Below are 21,361 nucleotides of genomic sequence, written 5' to 3' on the forward strand. Positions count from 1 at the left end.
ATCGCTCAGACTACAGTAATTTGGGTCATGTTCAGCAAACTAAATGTAATGAAGTCGTGCGGTGTTTCGATTTAAAATTAATAGACCGACTGGAAAAGGCAGCTGAAAATGTAATTCAGGAAACCCCTACACACTGTGACCTAAATGTAATGAAGACAGATGTCGATCACTTTAGTTGGAGACAAATCCAAAAGGAACTACTAGATGAATGTGAGGAACCACCTGTACAACCTAGAATAAGCCACCCTATAATAATAGTGAATATGTTGGGTATCAATGTACGTTGTCTCTTAGACAGTGGAAGTGAGGTGAGTGCAATATCTCAGTCCTTCTTTGATGCATTACCTGGTAAGGACAAGCTTACAGTAATGGGGGTATCAGGACTAAGAATAATTGGTGCTACTGGCAAAGTGTCAAAAACGGTAAAGCAAGAAGCTTTACTGCCCTTTAATATTAATGGTAATTTAATTGATCATCCATGTTTAATTGTAAATAATCTCAGTATTGAGGTTTTAATTGGCATAGATTTCTTGTCAAAATATCAGAGTGTTGTTGACTTTGAAAGAAGCCAGTTAAAGATGGTCTTGCCAATAACCGGAGTAATTATAGTACCTTTTAGTGATAAACATGTAGTAACTGATCATGAAACTTGGGAGCTGCCTATACGAGTTCTGAAAAATAGGAGGTATTGGGACGAAGGTGTTAATCTTAATAACAATAAGCTGAATACAGAAGAAGAAGAAGAAGCAATTATTTTGGACAAAATAGAAGCTAAATTTCAGGAAATCGATAAGATTTCAGCCAGTCAGGAGGAAGAACTGAGACAGGTTCTAAAAAGTCATCATAAAGTATTTTCAGATCGACCTGGCAGATTCATAGGTAGCCAATGAATGCTGTAGGGAGGAGGTTGTTCTGTAACCTCTACACAGTGTGGCAGCTGTGCAGTCCCAGCTGTGTGAGATCTTCTTTCCCATTTCAGATCTCACTCATTCTTCATCTTTCCTATCTACAAAAATTTCGACATCTTCTTACAACACATAAAATTTTCCGTTATAACTCTTCTTTACAGCATCAAACCAATGAATGCTGTAGGGAGGAGGTTGTTCTGTAACCTCTACACAGTGTGGCAGCTGTGCAGTCCCAGCTGTGTGAGATCTTCTTTCCCATTTCAGGTCTCACTCATTCTTCCTCTTTCCTGTCCTCAAAAATTTCGACCTCTTCTTTCCAGACATGAAAATTTTCTGTCATGGCTATCAAGCCATGAATTATGTAACCATTCTATCTACCGATTAGTGAAGAAAAATACCTAATGTGACAAACCTAATAGTGACAAACAATAGAGAAGTATGACGTAATTAAGATACAAATGTATTTGAGTAACAATTATGTATAGCACCCTGGTAATATAGTAAGTACAAAGTGTTGTTTTATTGGAAATGGTCCACCAACAGTAATTTAAAAGGATGTATGAATTCATGTACAAGCAGGATCTGAAGTGGGAGTGAAACCTAGTGTATGCATTAGAGCTAACTAAGAAATAGTAAAAGAGATTGCTTAGTGTTAGGAAAAATATGCAGATAAGTTGTAAGGATAAACTCACCTGGTATAGCAAGGAAAGGCAGTGTAATGGAATTGAGCAGTGTTTGTGGTTGAGACGTGAAGGACACGTCCCTGAAGTATTTATAAGGTTGGAGCTGGCCATTATTTTAGTGTAGTGTGTGACAGGATACACCTACACGTATTGAGGTTATGAGTTGGAGGCGTGAATGCGACCATAGGTACCCTTATGTTAGATGAGACAGAGCAGCTCATGGTATCCTATAGGTTTAAGGAATTTAGCATTACGCTCGTCCATAATTATTTGATGCAGTTTAGTGGTAGGTCCGAGAGAGACTACCTGTGGTTTCAGCGTCCGATTGAGTGGAAATGGATTGCCACGTGAGCAAACTGATCAGCTGCAATACACTAAAGATATGAAATAAATATGCTATCCTATGCTTTAAATATTAATAGAGTGAGTGTTAAATAAGTACATACACTAGCAAAATGAATAAATAACATACTGGCAGACGTAAAACATTATTTTAGCTCCGCATAAATACACTTCAAAGTAAGTAAGTACCTAATTGCAGATGTGGAACTGACAACAGCAGAGGACCAATAAGTGGATTTAGTAGTTAACTAAACGTAGTGTGTTTTGAACACTCAAAACTGTACTATTACCAAAAGTTACTCACATGTACATGGAAGCTGAGAAAACAACCACTAATCATACTCATACTATCTCTAAGAATAAAGTAATCAAAGATGAGTCAGTTAAGTAAATAAAATGCAGATTTGTCAGGAATGTACCGAGCATTGGTTCAGTGTTCCGGCCCAGAAATAAGAAATTCAGATTAAATATGATTTATGATTATATGCCTTAGGAGCATAAATTTTCTCTAAAGTAACTAAAGGCGTTTTGAGCCATTTGTTTAACGATTTTATGACAGTTAAGTAACCGCGAGAGTAAAATTGAGAAAGGTTCTGTTAACTTTGTTCCAGTAACATATTGAAGGATAAAATGTATATATCCCCATTTCATTGTGACCCACCCTTAGATAATAAGTGAACAGAGTCTGAGGCACTCTTTTTGTTTGTTCTACAGGACAAACCAGATAATGGCAGCCTGGTAGCTGCGTGAAAGCGTGGAGTGACTTGGACACAACTCACAGTGACCCCTCCCCTTTCCCCCATGTAATTTAGAGAGAACGTGAAGGACGCACACCATAGCAACTTCCCCTCCTCTACCCTTGCGAATGGAAGTGTAGGACGCCAGCCAAAGCGGCTACAACCACGTGTGTAAAAATTATTGGTGAACTTTTCTTTCAGGTTTAGAAAAGACTGCTAAGAGATAATCATCTGTTTATGTGTCATGTTATTTTCTTTGAATTTGTGCATGTAAAAGTGTATTTAATGTATTTAATGGATCTAAGATTTTCATAATTTTTCAATTTGTATGTGTTTGTTTGTCTAAGGCAATATGTATGTCAAAATATTTCGTTGACTTTGCTTAAAATTTTGAGTAATGACATTGTTTAAAAGGCAGTGAACATGCCTACAATTTAAATAATTAATGTAGGTAATCAGTTTTCTTTAATGTTTATACAGGTTTATATTTCAATTTTGATGTTTCATAGGAAGTTAAACTGTACTCTTGCATCCCTTTTTGTAATTAAATTTTTTTTCATTCATTAACATTCATAAACAAAAAATTTAAGTAGAGGGTGATGTAGGGAAGCAGCCTACTCACGCTGTAGTAAATTCACATCAGTTTCCATTGTGTGCCAGCCAGTCTGCTGTAACTAGCTCTGACGTCATAAATGTTGCGCAATACCTTAAAAATCAAGCAAATGAACTAAAACTTTTCTAGCATGTCACAAATAATATTAAATTAATGTGTGTTAAATATCAGTTCGATAACTTCAGCCATTTCCGAGATTTGGACGTTTTTCTGGAAAAATCATTGGCGCAACAGAAAAGAGCTAGAGACTTCAAAATTTATATTTAGATTCATCTTTCATAATGATTTAATAAAAATAGTACTTTGGATTTCACAAATTAAGACTTTAGTGGAAATTCATGATTTTGTGGTTTTCATCTCAAAACTGAAGGAAGCAAGATAGATTAAGTAGGCTAGTAAATAAGGCTAGGATGTTTAGATTTAAATAGGTTGGAGGTCCGCTATGATTATGAAAATGTGTAAAGTTTCTTTTTAATACCTATAAAATTATAGCGATAGCGGATCTCAAAAGGGACAGTTCAGAGCTCATCTGCTGCGTGCAGGGTAATTTAATTAATTCTCTCGCCCAAAGTATTTAACTTAGCCACGTCAAAATTTTATTATCAATACTTACCTGCGTGCTGAATGCAGGTTTAAATTAAGAGCTTCTTCGGCCATCAGCCAAAGAAGCTATAAATTATTATGTAACTTGAAGTGGTGCGTTACTAGCCCAGCGGCTAGTCGAGAGAGCCGGAAAGATCAGGCGTTCCCTTCGCCGTCCGCACCGCGGCTTTATATATAAGAACACTGCGCGAGGAAGCAAGGCCCCAGTTCTCTCCAGACGCTGAATGACACGCCATCTGTGTCGGTAGTCGCGTCGCATCAGTGTATCTGCTACAAACAGCCTCGGGTGCCGTATTAAGTTACTAGAGATACGCGGAACCATGAAAACATTTCATGTGAAGTGTTAATTCTGGAATGATTTTTATTATCTAGCTTCAGTTTGCGTATTGTCGTATTTTCACGTGCCGTCGCGGGACAGACATTCTACCAAATATTTAGCGTGGCGTTTGATGAAGTATTTTCATCAAATTATGGCGAGCATTCTTTTTTAACATTTAATTCGGACATTTATAGTTGCATCAGCGCATTAGACTCTGAACTGCTCTGTTAGTTAGGTTGTAGGGATACTTGTGGTTTTTATCAGTGAATTTCAGAATATACTCAACTATTTTGGAAAACCGTTTTTGATTAGAAATCCCGGACAATCTCCTAATTCCTCAGAGCTATAAGCTGCAGCTATAAGAACATTCTCAGGCAAAGTGGGCACTAGGATATCTATTTACTGGCTCCAAGTTTTATTAAATCACTTTCTGGGGGCCACGAAGTAAATAGAGAGCCAGTGTTGAGAACGGCAAAAGACAGCATTAACAACATTCTAAAAGCTAGAAACTGATTCAACACGCAAGCGTTTATACAACAGTAGATTTATTCTTATTCCAACGCATCCGCCGCCCCACAAGTGGCACATACACAATCACGTACACAGCGTAGCGACAGTAAAATAGTTCTCCTCATGGCACATACAAAATCAACCAAACTTACGTCATCATTTTAACAAGATCAGTACGGCTTTCGCTTAGAGGAAAACACTGCTTGCACAGTGTGATCACAGAATAATCTCCACATGCTTTTTTTTATTTTTTGGAGTCATCAGTCTTCTGACTAGTTTGATGCGGCTCGCCACGAAATCCTCTCCTGCTGGATGTATTCCAATATCTGTCTTCTTCTGCAGTTTTTGCATTCTATAGCTCCCTCTAGTACCATGGAAGTCATTCCCTCATGTCTTAACAGATATCCTATCATCCTGTCTCTTCTCCTTACCAGTGTTTTCCACATATTCCTTTCCTCTCCGATTATGCACAAAACCTCCTCATTCCTTACGTTATCAGTCTACCTAATTTTCAATATTCGTCTGTAGCACCACATCGCAAATGCTTCGATTCTCTTCTGTTCCAGTTTTCCCACAGTCCATGTTTCACTACCATCCAGTTTTGTACTCAAGACGTACATTCTCAGAAATTTCTTTCTCAAATTAAGGCCGATATTTAATATTAGTAGAATTCTCTTGGCCAGGAATACCCTTTTTGCCATGGCTAGTCTGCTTTTGATGTCCTCCTTGCTCCATCCGTCACTAGTTATTTTACTGCCTAGGTATCAGAATTCCTTAACTTCATCTACTTCGTCACCACCGATCCTGATATTAAGTTTCTCACTGTTCTCATTTCTACTACTTCTCATTATCTTCGTCTTTCTTCGATTTACTCTCAATCCATACTCTGTACTCATTAGACTGTTAATTTCTTTCAGCAGACCATGTAATTCTTCTTCAGTTTCACTCAGAATAGCAATGTCATCATTGATATCCTTTCACCTTCAATTTTAATTCCACTCCTGAATCATTCTTTTATTTCCATCATTGCATCATCGATGTTCAGATTGAACAGTAGGGGCGAAAGCTACATCCTAGTCTTACACCCTTTTTAATCCGAGCATTTCGTCCTTGGTCGTCCGCTCTTATTGTTCCCTCTTGGCTGTTGTACATATTGTATATGACCCGTCTCTACCTATAGCTTACCCCTATTTTTCTCAAAATTTCGAACATCTTGCACCATTTTACATTGTCGAATGCTTTTTCCAGGTCGACAAATTCTATGAACGTGTCTTGATTTTTCTCTTGTCTTGCTTCTATTATTAACCGCAAGGTGAGAATTGCCTCCCTCGTGCCACATACTACACTGTATAAACGGACCTACCCCAGGGAATGTTACTGGTAATCTATCACGCTGAAGGCATAGCCTGTACTCTTCACTGTATACTGTTCCATCAATTAACCGACTTAAACAGCGCTGTCGACAACTACAGCACTCTGCCAGTGGTCCTCTTGTAATGTAGAAATACCTGTTTGTGTATCCTCTGGGTTGCATGTCTACACACAGTGGCCACGTCCTGCAGTGAGCATTAGTCAAGTCCCGAACTGGACTTTGGGTGCACCAGCTTTGGAGAAGGCTTCTCATTCTTGACCGTCCACCGACAGCCCCTCTGCTCTCTCATGACCGAACTGGTTAATATTTTGCATATTATTATTGGTATTCTGGTTTTGGTATGGCTTGTGAGTGATGCGCTGTTTCTAAATTTCGGTGGTTGTTTACAGTTTCTTAATTATTTTAAGTGGGACATTTATGTCCCGCTGCACTCAAGGAGGAATAAATGGTTCCCTGATTTTATTCCTCCCTGAATCCAGCGAGTCGTTTAAGTCCCACTTAAAATACATACGAGACTCGATTATGTGGACCTCAGTTGAACAGATTAGCGTTTATCCGGACTGTCGACGGCGAGCTAATATCTTTGTAGTGTAGACCGTGTGTTCACGGACACGTCACGCTGGCACTAACCTCCCGCGCGATCTCTGCCACACGCGTTCAGTATTTCTTGGCTGTTGTCTGAGTTGAACTGGCGTCAAATGGTAGGCCGCTGCGCCGTGTTGCATCTGTGCTTGAAAATGCCAAAGCGCAAGAAAGTGTTTTTACCGCTTACGTATTAATTAATGTCTCATCGTTTGAGGATATTAACGGATGGTTACACGAGTTCAAAGCTCGTCAAGGAATTTGCGAATTGGAAGCACAACAAGAAAAAAATGTCAACTGATAAAAAAAAATGTCAGCTGATTCCGAAGCAGTAAATTTTTTAAAAGTTGGTTTCAAAAAAGAAATGACTATAACTTGTGCTCTGTTTACAACGGTGATGAAACCGCATTAAACTAGATATCGTTACCGCCAAAATATTTAGATTCTTGGCCAGAGTTCAGCTCCAGGATATAAAAGCAGTAAAGAGCCTGTAACAATATTAGTTTACACAAACCCTACTAGGAAGCATAAAATACTTTGCTCTTAAGGTATACAAAACAAAAAAGGACGTGGATGAACATCGAAATATTCATTGACTACTGGACATCTCTTTTATCCCTGAAGTAAAAAAAATTGAAAACGAAACTCGTAAAAAAGGATAAGTCCTACTTTTATCGGATAAGGAGCCAACCCATCCTTCAGCTGAACTGTTAAAGAGAGAGAAGTGAATGTTTACAGTAAAATTTTTGTCTTCCAGTGTAGTGCCCTTGCTACGACTAACACACCAAAGTATTACTGAAACATTAAAACACCTTTATAGAAAATAACTTTTGCGTAGATTGTTGTCTGTTGATGAAGATAACACAGAAATCGTTTTGTCATTTTTCTAGCAACTTTATTTAAAGGAGTTTTGTTACATTGTTGTATGCGCGTGGTATTTGATTCAAAGGAAGACCTTGAACAAAATTTGGAACAGATGTACAAAAAAACAACAACCGATACGGAAGATGCTGTTTTGGTTTAAATGATTCAAATGGCTCTAAGTACTATGGAACTTAACATCTGAGGTCATCAGTCCCCTAGAACGCAGAACTACTTAAACCTAACTAACCTAAGGACATCACAAACATCCATGCCCGAGGCAGGATTTGAACTTGCAACCGTAGCAGCAGCGCGGTTCGGGAATGAAGCGCCTAGAACCGCTCGGCCACCGCGGCCGGCAATACTGTTTTGGAGACGTATAAATGAGGTAATGACAAACATGCAAATAAGTCGGGAATGTGATTCCGATGACATGAAAGAGTAGCTCACTTGTAACTGTAATGATCAAGGTTTCAGATCATGTAGGATGTCCAAATTTTTGAAAACATATTGCAGGCAAATGAACAGCAGGAAATGCTGTAAGATGAAACAGAAGAAATCGCAGATGCAGAAAATGGTGCAGGGACATATCACTTAAAAGCTCTTCAATCCTTGGAAACAGCTTCCAAATGGTTAGAAATCCAGAGTGTGATGCCATGAGTTTACTACAGTTGAAAAGAAATTTTTGATGTAGAAGCAATGAGGAGAAAAATTGATTACGTCAAATGACAATTACCAGATATTTTAAACAAAATTAAACTACAGCGACTGTTCTACCTGACTTTTATTAAGTATTTCGTGATTAAGGCTTTAGTATTTTAGTAAATTAAAGCAAATACGTCCGTACATGCGAAAATGTCTCTAAACATCTTAATAAAGATTTATTTTTGTTGATTTAATAATTTAATTTGTTTCCCTTGTTTTAAATAAACCTTTAAAATTATGTATTAACCCTATAAAACTATCATATGACAAAGTATCTAAAACATAGTCACACGTGGTTGTCGCAGATTACCTTTCTAGAGTTAAAAATACAAAAATCGCTTTTCTTCATACATTCAGTTCCTCGCAGTTCCAGTTGGCCGAATGACTCACGACAACAGTTTGTCCGGTTAATAGAGTCTCCACTGTAATTCTTTATTAGGGATTAGGATCTGTAAAGAGAAGAAATTGAGTACCATTATTATGTCAAAAAAATTCCTAGATAATAAGCCAGTTACAATTTTATTCAACAGCTTGCCACAAGAAAAAATAGAATTGGTACAACCTCAGGTATATCCTGCCCTGCATCCATAGCAGAGTACACAGCTATAACGGGAGCCCTAAGACCAATGAAGAGAAAAATACGCTATTGGTAGGCAGTATGTCACTCAAATGGTGGCATCGCCTTTCTTATTTCCTTTAGGACATTGCGATAGTAAACACTTTCATCATGTGGAAGTGGAATAATGGAGGAAAATGTGACTAACTTTCTTTTCACCTTGCTTTTGTAAGGCAGCTTTCAACTGAGAAAAATATAAAGAGAAGGGGAAGACAAGCATTTATCACAAAAGCAAACCACGAATTTATAGAGTTTTACGTTTCATATCAAGTCAAGGAAAATAAATTAGGTTTCAGCACCGAATGAAATATATAAACCTATAAATTTAGACACAGATATGAACAAAAATTAAAAAAAGAAGTTCTCTACACGAACTAGTCATAAGGGAAAACCGCTAAACAATTTAAAAGTGTTTTATCAATAAATATGCCTACAAATTCGTGTACTTCTATTAAAAAGTGTAAAGAAGACAATAAATAGCTTTATTGAGCTTATCTGCTGCATACAGGAAAAAATACATAAAACCGCCAAAAAACAAGGTCCACAATGCACAACTAAAGCAATTAAGCGACACCTCGCGCATTAGGTGCCAAACAATGAGCTTGTTGGCTCCAAACAGCTGATACATTCTAGGCTAGATTACAGCACCGCACAATGTGGCACTGTCCTATCCCAGTGCACCCAGGAAAATTAGTTTGTATGTGGGACGCATATGTCCCGCTGTTCAGGGAAAAAGCTCAGAGGTGCAGCTGCGACGCCTTCGGCCTGCTACAGTGATTGTCCCAATTCTGGACAAGTACCTCGGCACGACTCTCCAGCCGTAATGTTGCGCTGCTACCGACACAGTCTGTCCTGGTTGACACCGAATCTTCTACTGCGCCGTCCGTACCTCCAAGAGAAGTCCACCTCAGCAACCTCGTCTACCACCCCCAGTTCGGTCAAGTCTCGAACATCGCCCCGCAGTTACGCCACTACGCCACCAGTGATGGGATGGCGAGGCGCGGCCACTCCAGCGCACCGAGAATTCCTGGAGCCTCTAGTTCTCAAGCAATTCTCGAGAAGATCACGAGAAACGGCTCGGCGGCGCGTGCCGCTGCGCGCCAGTTGGCTGCGACAACATACGCCGCGCCGCTGTTGTTTTATGAATTGAATGCCGCGCTAGACAAACACGCTCGCTGTGCTCGTAACTAGTATGTCTCAGGTTTCATTCGAGTAAAGTTGTTATTCAAATCAATATGGACACTCGAAAACGAACGTCATGGTGCTGGCAATACTTTCAAATGGTTCAAATGGCTCTGAGCACTATGGGACTTAACAGCTATGGTCATCAGTCTCCTAGAACTTAGAACTACTTAAACCTAACTAACCTAAGGACATCACACAACACCCAGCCATCACGAGGCAGAGAAAATCCCTGACCCGCCGGGAATCGAACCCGGGAACCCGGGCGTGGGAAGCGAGAACGCTACCGCACGACCACGAGATGCGGGCTGGCAATACTTTACGGAGGATGGAGATAATGTTACTTGGAACACTTGTCGTAAAAATCTCCGTAATGTATCAAAAAATACAACGGGCATGATTAGACATCTTAAACTACACAATTAATCGAGCAATAAAACAGCGACGCCCGTGGATACAGAGGCTCATTCTTCCAATAGTGCGAGGCAGATAAAACATCCAGGTACGTATGGTACAAAAGGTGAATTCCGTGCAAAAGTTTGGATAGTGTCCGAAGCGGTCCGCCACGCTTAAAAAACATTGATTTTTTTAATCGTACTACGATAACATACAACATACCCCAGAATCAACGTATACTATCCTAGCTTTTGCACGATACGATATGTAATTTTATTGGACTAGTTTCGCGCGTAACGTATCCCCTCGCAGGAGCACCGATCTAAATCTTACGTTTCTCTTCATAGAGGGAAGTAAACGGCAACAACAGCTAGATGAAGCACTAGTGGCCATGATAACAGAAGATTTTCAACCGCTTTCAATCGTCGAGGACACTGGTTTTCGACGTATTGTTTCACTGTTGGACCCACAACACTCGATACCAAATCGAAAAAAGTTGCGCCTCATGATTGAGGACGATTACCATAAACAGAAAGAGGCTGTAAACTTGGCCGTGGAAGACTACTTGTGTTTCTTTAACGACCGATATTTGGACCTCACTCAATTGTGAGGCATATATTGCTGTAACTGGTCATTTCATTAACACTAATTGGTGCCTGTAAGCTTTAGTTCTCGAGACATTCAGTTTCCCGGAAAAGCATACAGCGCTAAATATTAGTGAGGCGTTAGGTAACGAGATTTCAAAATGGAACATTGAAAACAAAGTTGTAAGCATCACAACTGACTACGCCAGTAACATGACGGCAGCCGTACAACTTATTCACAGTGGCAACATAGACATGCAACATGTGCCTTGTTTAGCACACACCATCAGTTTAGTTGTGAAAAGTTCTTTGAACAGCAACAGTGAGCTCCGCATAATGCGGGAAAAGGCTAGAAAAATTGTTAGCTATTTTAAAACAAGTTGCAATGCTAATGAAAATTCCATGAGATCCAGGATCTAATGAAAAAACCTGTTCATAAATTGAATCAGGAAACCGAAACCCGATGGAACAGTACGTTTTATATGCTACAACGTCTAGTGGAGCAAAAGGAATGCATTGCAGCCTGTTCATCAACTTTGTATTCAGGTGTAGAGAACCTCACAGCTGACGAGTGGCGAATTTTGAGCGAATGTTTATGTTTACTAGAACCATTTGAAGTGGTAACAAGTGAAATCTCAACTGAAAACTATACCTCTCTTTCGAAAGCTATTCCAACAATCAGACAGCTAATCATAACCGTATGCAATGGGAAGTGGGCTACCACGACAGTGCAAGAGCTACAGCAACATCTGCACAACTCACTAATAGCCCGGTTAGGATTAATAGATACAAACAAAGTCATGCCGTTGCCACAGTTCTCGACCCAAGATGCAAACCGATACCATTTACGAATCCCATTCATTCAAAATACGCCGTCGCAAGCCTAACTGATGAGTGCACAAATGTGGTAGAGACCGTACGATCTACTCATTCGGCTGCTAACGACACTAGCCACGAGTACCATTTCATACAAAACGCCAGTAGTTCCTTATGGGCTTCTTTCGAGGAAGAGGTTTCCAAAAAAAATCTAATGAAAAGCGGTTGCGATGGCATAGACCTGGAGGTACAACGATATTTGGAAGAACCGTACCTATAACGCACGGATAATCCTTTACACCACTGGAAAAAAAAATGAAAACAGTTACCCAGGTCTAGCTGTCGTGGCAAAAAAATATCTTGCAATACCTGCAACTTCTGTTCCCAGTGAAATAATATTTTCGAAAACAGGACTACTTATAAACATACAAAGAAGCAGACTAAAAGGCCAATTGGTTAATAAAATCATATTTCTAAACAAAAATCGTTGGCAGTGTAGCAATGGGATGTAAGAATGTCCTCTGCTGAACAACTTTTGTTTCCTTTCTTTCTTCAGTAAGTAAACGCATGAACGCAGTTTCTGTATATAAAAGGCTATAGCACTTCTCTTTTACGTTTAAGCATGCATGCATACATGCAGAATGTACAAGGTAATTTATTTTGTAAGAATAAAGCTTCTGTTTTATGCGAATTCTGTTTTTTGTTTTAAACAACAATTCTATGATTTTTGTCTTATGAGACATATACTAATACATCAATACACATTAATAACGGTAGTACAGTTGATGTCAATCATAGAATTTCAAAGTTTTCCGAGCACGTAGGTACGACGAGTACGACCGCTGCGGCTCAGTGCTTTGTGTACTGAAGGTTTGCGCAATTTCTCAGAGAGCGCAGCCCTGTCAACTTCACGAGCGTACCCGAGAAATTCTCGAGAAATTGCATTCGCGTCGCGCGTTTCTCGAGCGCGATAATAGCGCATCCCTATACGCCACTCGTTTCCAGAAGGCACGATGAGCGTTAACAACTAAAGCAAAACTTTGTCTGAAAGAAGGTTGGTTTTATCCATGATTACAGTACACCATATTATTCCCCATCCCTTTGTCCACAGAACCCTATTTTTCAACAAAATCTCCGTCCAGTGTGACGGCATTACACCGTCTGACTGTGAAAGCTTCTATGCCCGCATGCTACAAATTTACTGGTCGACGTCAGAGCAACTTCTTTATGCATCAATGCTTCAAATGGCTCTGAGCACTATTGGACTTAACATCTTGGGTCATCAGTCCCCTAGGACTTAGAACTACTTAAACCTAACTAACCTAAGGACATCATACACATCCATGCCCGAGGCAGTATTCGAACCTGCGACCGTAGCAGTCCCGCGGTTCCGGACTGCAGCGCCTAGAACCGCAGGGCCACTGCGGCCGGTTATGCATCAATAACCTTCCTATCATGGATATACTGCTTCCCGTGAAGAGTGTCCTTCATTGGGCCAAACGGATTGACGTCAGAAGTTGCGAGCTCCGAGCTGTTGAGTGGATGAAGAAGAACAGTCCAGTGAAGTTTTGTGAGATTCTCTAGAGTGCCAGACATGTGTGAGGCCTTGCACTGTGATGGAGAAGGGAAGTTCGTTTGTACTTTTGAGACGACGAAGACGCTAAAGTCGTTCTTTCAATTTCCCGAGGGTAGCAGAATACATTTCATAGTTGATCGATGCGTTATGAGGAAGGTCATCAAACAGAATAACGCCGTCTGTCTCAGAAGATCGTCGGCATGACTTTAGCATTTGAGGCGGCGGCTTTAAACTTTTGGTTCCGAGGAGAGGTGTGGTGGCGTGACGGTCGCAGGTTCGAATCCTGCCTCGGGCATGGATGTGTGTGATGTCCTTAGGTTAGTTAGGTTTAAGTAGTTCTAAGTTCTAGGGGACTGATGACCACAGCAGTTGAGTCCCATAGTGCTCAGAGCCATTTGAACCATTTTTTAGAGGTGTGGTGGGACTCCATCGATTGTCAATTTGTTTCCGGTTGGTCATGATGAACCCATGTTTAATCAACGACGTTGAACAGAAATTTTTCACGATGAGCCTCATAACACGTCCAGGTGAGAAATGAACTGTTTGATTGTTATCCGTCGATCGCCTCGAATGAGAGTGTCCGCACGTTCAAACATTGCAACTGTATGTGGCCGCCGAACACACGAGAGACCGGACAGGTCTGTGCAACCTTGTTACGATGGTGACAGAGGCCGCCCCAAATGACTCGTCGTACTTCTGTTGAATGCCAGGTGCCCGTAAACATTGCGCAAGCACTTATGAATGTGATGCTCTAGTTTAGCGCTAAAAGAAAGTCGATGACAGCTCTCTGCTTGGAACGCATCTCTGTTACAAAAGCCATTTTGAAGGCTGCATACAGAGCCGCCACTCATTGGAACCTCAGGAAACTATAGTAGCTGTTGTTCCATAAAAAATTCAGCATTTTTCAACCGAAACTGTCCGATAAAAAGTGTGTTGCAGTACTTATTGAGCGTCCCTCGTGTGTCCACGCGGGTGGCTGGCTACCTTCCGCCTCGCACCGCCCAGGCAGCAATCGGAGCGGCGCCGGAAGCATCTGCTACCCGAGCACTATAGAGAGACAGCAACGCTGACAGTCAACTGGCGGGGCTGGAACAAAGACGTGCCACCAATTTCAAATTCGCGACACACTACAATACTCTTGTGAAAAGATATTATTATTTAATTTGAATATTTTTAGCGTGGTGCAGCAGATTCAGCAACTGTGAAACGTAATTATATTAAATTTCAGCCTCCAGTTGCCTCAGCAAGGAAACTTTACCTAGGTTTCGGCTATAATAATGTATCCTTCTTCAGAAATGAACACAATATATAATTAAATTAAAACATGTCAGATATTGGCCTTGTCAAACTTAAAATACGAGGGTAACTCCAAAAAAAAATGCACACTATTTTTTTAAAAATAAATCTTTTATTCTACATGTTTGAAAGTTTCACAGTGTGTAGATACATCCTTTAGGAACAATATTTTCATTTCTCCACATAATTTCCATCCCTCTCAACTGCCTTACGCCATCTTGGAACCGGCGCCTGTATACCCGCACGGCAAAATTCTGGACCAACCTGCTGGAGCCACTGTTTGGCAGAGTGCACAAGGGAGTCATCATCTTCAGACCTTGTTCCACGAAGAGAGTCTTTCAGTTTCCCAAAGAGATGTTAGTAACATGGAGCCAGGTCAGAACTGTAAGGTGGGTGTTTCAATGTTGTCTATCCGAGTTTTGTGATCGCTTCCATGGTTTTTTGACTGACATGTGGCCATGCATTGTCGTGCAACAACAAAACATCCTGCTTTTGCCGTGGTCAACCGCGACCCAGTCGAGCTTGAGGATTCTTCAGTGTCGTCACATATGCATCAGAATTTATGGTGGTTCCACTTGGCATGATGTCCACAAGCAGGAGTCCTTCGGAAACGAAAAACACCGTAGCCACAACTTTTCCAGCAGAAGGAGTGGTTTTGAAATTTTTTTTTTCTTGGGTGAATTTGCATGATGCCATTCCATTGATTGCCTTTTCGTCTCTGGTGAAAAATGATGGAGCCATGTTTCATCACCTGTCACAATTCTTCCAAGGAATTCACCACCACCATTCTCTCTCGCACTGTTCCAAAAGTTCGCTGCATACCGTTTTTCTTGTTTCTTTGTGAGCCACTTTCAACATCCTGGGAACCCACATGGCACAAACGTTTTTTAACGCCAACAGTTTCAGTATTCTGCAAACACTTCCTTCCCCTATCCTAACGTAGCGTGACAATTCGTTCACTGTGGTGCGCCTGTCAGCAGTCACCAATTCGTTAAATCTCTGCACATTGTCTGGAGTGTGTGCAGTACGGGGCCTGCCGCTGCGAGGATAATCCTCAATATTGCCTTGCCCGCTTTCATCATGTAACCAGCTTGCCCACCGACTAACTGTACTGCTATCGACAGCAGCATCTCCATAAACCTTCTTTAACCTCTTGTGGATATTATGTTTCCCACTGTCTCGTTTTCACAGCACAGGAATTCTACGACAGCACGTTGCATCTGGCGAGCTTCAAGTGTAACAGCCATCTTGAAGACATGCTGTGACGGCGCCACTCACGGGAACAGGTTGAACTAAGTTTGAAAAGAATTGGGAAGGATGTATCTACACACTGTAAAACTTTCACACATGCAGAATGAAAACTGTATTTTTACAAAAATAGTGTGCATTTCTTTTGGAGTGACGCTCGTACTACAGTACATAGTCATAACACTGCGTCACTTCTACTAATCTTTTGCCGATAGGTCACACCAATGGGCCAGACAGGTGGGCTGCGGGCGCTGAGTCGTAACTGGGCGCCTCGGGCAGCGACGCAGCGAGCTCAGCTGGTGGTCGCGCGCACTGCATATTAAATACGCTAACCTATGTTCAGTGCAGGTTCACAGTCTGTTACACATCAAATGGTATATTTATATCTAAGAGCTTTTGCATGTAACTCCATTGGCTATACTGTCTTCATAATGTTTTGTGGCGTTGCACGCACCTATTAACCGATAAATCAAATACTTTATATGATCTTTTACCAATGTCAGTAGCTGGCTATGACCTACAGCATACTGATTTATCTTATGTATTAATTGCTGATCACATACCGTATAGTCGGCCGCGGTAGCCGAGCGGTTCTAGGCGCTTCAGTCCGGAACCACACGGCTGCTACGGTCGCAGGTTCGAATTCTGCCTCGCTCATGGATGTGTGTGATGTCCTTAGGTTAGTTAGGTTTAAGTAATTCTAAGTCTAAGGGTCTGATGACCTCTAATGTTTAGTCCCATAGTGCTTAGAGCCATTTGAACCATTTGAATCATAATTTATATCTAGCCGCTAAACTGTGTGAGACAATTGTCCTTATAATCATTCACAGGCGTTAATTCTTAGCTAAGTTCCACACATTTCAGGCACTGTTAACCTTAACTTATGGCCTTCTCTTATTAAAAGGTTCCTTTACGCTATATAATGTCATTTTCCTCCCATAGAACTGTAACTTTAGTTATTATGGTTTATTTGCCAATAACATCTCTAACTGTTGTAACAAATAATGTTATCAATTAATGTTTATTCATTCTTACGTACAGTACATTTTCGTGTCTTTTACCTTTTATGGAGCGGTAACTTCAGCGACTTACGGTTTTAATGCCATTAATAGTCCGAACTATTGTAATAAACTATTTTCCGTAATAATCTTAGTTAACATTTACTGGTTTTAAGTCTCTATTGCTCCGCACGCGCACGCGCGCGACAACCAGCTGAGCTCGCTGCGTCGCTGCCCGCTGCGCCCATTTACGACTCAGCCCCGCGGCCCATCTGTCTGGCCCGTTGGTGTGGCCTATTGGCAAAACATTAGTAGAAGTGACGCAGTATTATGACTGTGTACTGTAGTACTAACATTATAAGTTTGACAATGCCAATATCTGACATGTTTTAGTTTAATTTTATATTGTGATATTTCTGAAGAAGGCTACAGTATTACAGCCGAAACCTAGGTAAAGTTCCTTTGCATATGCAACTGGAGGCTGAAATTTAATACAAATTATTTAATAATGTAAAAGGATAGTATTACGTTGTTCAATTATTTCTCACTCGCAGTCACTGCACACACTACGCACACTGCGTTTCATAACGTAACACTACACACACTGTCAGCGTATGTCAGGACCACAGCAACGGTTTCCATTTTGCGTACCGCAACTTTCTATTTATTACCCTCTAAACCTGAGTCATCCCTCTGTAATGATTGAGATATTGATCTCAGAAAGAATACAATCTGTTGTATTATATGAAACGCGGTCTTCCGCTTGGTTACCTTGGGTATGAAAGGACTGTACGAACAGGGATTGCACATCATTCGTGACACAAACAAATTTAAAAAACACCTTATTGAGATAACCACGTTATTTGGCAGTGTAAAATGAACTGCGCAAATTAATAATGCCAGCTGAAAATGGGGAGAATACGTCAAAGCTGCGTCGCCTCAGGCTGGTCAAGGCAGTGAGGCGCCACCTCACTCAAAACCATACATTAAAAAAAACTTAAAATGCATACAGTTGCAATGTACTAAGTTAACACTCTACTCACTGTGGCTGGTACGATAATCACTTCCTTTTAAAACCAGTAAAACTTTTCCTTGAATTTAACCGACCTCCAAGAATTTTAATGACGTATGAGCGTTCAAAACCATGCGCGAGATACACATCTTACACTAACCGTCAACAAGTTAAGAAGGGAAAATTGATATGCAGGAAAATTAAAAGCAAACATGTCCAAAATTTGCCTAATGCACATGCGTTCACACAAGAACAACAACCCTTACTTCAAATTACTCAACAATTCGGCAGGTCTGGAACCGCGAGACCGCTACGGTCGCAGGTTCGAATCCTGCCTCGGGCATGGATGTGTGTGATGTCCTTAGTTAGGTTTAACTAGTTCTACGTTCTAGGGGACTAATGGCCTCAGCAGTTGAGTCCCATAGTGCTCAGAGCCAATTCGGCAGGCAATATAAAAACATACTTGGAACTGATTTAAAATCCAAGCAATTTTAATCGGTACACATGCACTCACCATGGAAATGGGGACACAGCCTGAATTAGTTTAAAACTCTGGAAACAACATTTAAATAACGAACGAAAGAACAGGCGTCCAAGCAAGCATTAGAATAAATAACTTAAATTAAAGCTCATGTCACTTAACAAATGGGCCAAATCCAAACACAGCTTGCACGCCCACTCGCTTCGCCTTATTAACACTTGAGGCCTACAGTACTTCGAGTTATAGTGCCAAGTAAGAGTGACAGCATCCGTGAATAAAAACAGAAAAGGAGCGGAATTTATTCACCCAATCTTTACACGCTACCCTAGACAGTCCATTTAGACGAAGCTCGGGTGGGAATTACATCAAAAATTCTTTTATGAACCACAAAATTTAGAAGGTAACAGTTCTTAGAATATAACAGTTATGGAGACTTTAAGGGAGACTGAGTTGCACCGCATACAAATTTAACAAACATGCTTAACAAACATGCTTGTCCGGCCCCAGTCATTAACACGAGGCAGACTATACACAGCGCCGCCGCTTAAAGCCACTGAAGAGACTGAAAGAGTTTGCCGCACAGCAAATTTTCTTGCCCCAGGACAACGACGTGTGACGCAACGAAGTTAACCGCAGGAAAGTTCCAAAACGTGCTCACCCATAGCAAGTATCCAGCAAGCTGCTAGATAGCACAAGCTGGTCTGACAAGGGAACCTCCCCATCGCACCCCCCCCCCCCCCCCTCAGATTTAGTTATAAGTTGGCACAGTGGATAGGCCTTGAAAAACTGAACACAGATCAATCGAGAAAACAGGAAGAAGTTGTGTGGAACTATGAAAAAAATAAGCAAAATATACAAACTGAGTAGTCCATGCGAAAGATAGGCAACATAATAGGCAAGTCTGAGCTCAGGAGCGCCGTGGTCCCGTGGTTAGCGTGAGCAACTGCGGTATGAGAGGTCCTTTGTTCAAATCTTCCCTCGAGCGAAAAGTTTAATTTTTAATTTTCAACTATCAAAGTTCAGGCACTCACACATAATCAACTTCCCCCTCTCCAATATTCCAGGACATGTTCAGATTTGCTTGGACATATGCAGGATTTGACGGTCTACGTACGGAGAAATTTGAAACAACCCTAAGTCGCCAGGTGACTACAGGCCGATCAGCATACTACCTGCAATATCTAAAGCCCTAGAATACATCGTCTATGAACAGCTGACGGACTACCTCAAAACTCATAACATCCATGACGAATATCAGTCAGGCTTTCGAAAGCACTGTAGTACAGCAACTGCATTAATCAAAGTAACTGATGACATTAAACATGCTATGGACAGACGTGAAGCTACCATCCTAACACTGCTTGATTTTAGCAAGGCTTTTGACACAGTTTTGACTTTGATATATTACTAATTAAAATGAAACAGCTGAATTTCTCAAACAGCGCAATACAATGGTTCGACAGCTACCTCAAAAACAGAAGTCAACAAGTCGTTTGTGGGTCGGAAAAGTCATCATGGAAAAACATGCGCTCTGGAGTTCGTCAAGGCTCCGTCCTTGGTCCATTACTCTTCTCACTGTACATTAATGATATTTCTTCAGTGATTCACTCCTGCAACTACCATCTATATGCCGACGACATCCAACTGTACATAAGTGCAAGCCCCAAGAACATAGCTGACGCAGTAGCGAGTAGGAACGCAGATCTTTGCTCTGTTTCTCGATGGGCACAGAACCTAGGTCTGAAACTAAACCCCAAGAAATCCCAGGTCATACTTATATCTCATCCAAAGTTAATCAGCCGGTACTTTCGCGAAACAGTCCCTCAAATACTCCTCTGTGATACCCAACTACCATACCAAAAAACAGTAAAAGACCTTGGAATAATCTTGGATGAACACCTAAACTGGGAAGAACAAACAGTCACAGCTTGCCGGAAATCGCTCTCCTCCCTTCATGCAATTCAAAAATTTAGAACAATATTTCCAACCCATGTTAAACAAAAATTAGCCCAAACACTAGTCTTGCCTAATCTTTACTACTGTGATGTAGTTCAACACGGCACAAATAGTGAAAATTCTAGATGCCTCGAGCTGGTGATGAATGCTTGCGTTAGATACGTGTGCAATATTCGGTTGTATGATCATATCAGTCCTTCATACTCCCAGCGAGGGTGGATACGCCCACATAAGGCACGCGGTGTCCACACGATGTGCTTACTTCATCGATTTCTTAGCCACTGGTGCCCCCAATACTTATCTTCTCACATTAAACACCTATCATCATTCCACAACCGCAATACCAGATCGGATACGTCTAGCATCTTGGCTGTACCTTTACATCACACAAAATCTTTCTCCGTGTCATTCTCCATCTCAGCCATACGACTATGTAACGCGCTCCCGTGTGATCTGCGTCTTATCGAGAACCACTCAACATTCAAGAGGGAACTCAAAACTTACATATTAGGGACGGTATAGCCACCATTGTTGTGCCCCTCTCATCTCTTTCTTTCTCCTCTCCATCACCATTCTATTTCTCTTCCTCTAACCTATCTACCTCTTCTATATCTCTTTCACCCCATTCTATCGTCTTATGTCTCTGCTCGATGAGAATAACTCACAAGCTGCAAGAACATAACGAGAAAATTCCCAACTAACAAAAGCACTGACATTCACAAAAGAAAAGTATCTTTACTTTCATATACATAGTCATTACTAATATTATTATTATTATTATTATCATTATTATTCTTGATTGTTGTAATTATTTTTTTATTGTTATAATTATCACTGTACTACTGTTATAATCTCTATTTTTTTTCTTTAACATCAATACTGTATAATACGTTATATGTCCTTAATGTTCTGTAGAAACTGTAACTCGTTCAATCTGAGTGTGCCTGGTTAGGTGTAAGAGAGGG

Source organism: Schistocerca piceifrons, chromosome 2 (genome assembly GCF_021461385.2).
Source record: "Schistocerca piceifrons isolate TAMUIC-IGC-003096 chromosome 2, iqSchPice1.1, whole genome shotgun sequence".
Lineage (NCBI taxonomy): Eukaryota > Metazoa > Arthropoda > Insecta > Orthoptera > Acrididae > Schistocerca > Schistocerca piceifrons.